Below are 441 nucleotides of genomic sequence, written 5' to 3' on the forward strand. Positions count from 1 at the left end.
TTGAGTCTTGTTCCCTTGGACCATGGGTTCTTCTCGTCATCTTATGAGCGGCAAATGATAAGTCTGGACGCGTGCAACGCGAAATCCACAACAAACTCCCCGCTAGTGATGTGAAATTCTTTGGATCGTGCAATTTAAGACTGGATTCGTCACATAATGCCCAGCTATTGTCGTTTTTGCGTCATTCATTCCATATTGATTTAAAAGGTCAATAATAAGATTTTCGGTGAGTCAAACAGCTTGTTCACTAAGTCGTCATTGGTCCCAGTGACCAGTAAATCATCCACGCATATTCCTACGAGTAATATTCCACGACCATTCTTCCTATAAAATAAACATGGTTCAGCCATCGATTGCTTCAATCCCAAATCGATCAATTTTGAACTAAGTAACCGATTCCATAATCTACCGGCTTGTTTCAAGCCGTAAAGGCTTTGAAGT

This window comes from Plasmopara halstedii (assembly GCF_900000015.1).
Source record: "Plasmopara halstedii genome assembly, contig: Scaffold_526, whole genome shotgun sequence".
Lineage (NCBI taxonomy): Eukaryota > Oomycota > Peronosporomycetes > Peronosporales > Peronosporaceae > Plasmopara > Plasmopara halstedii.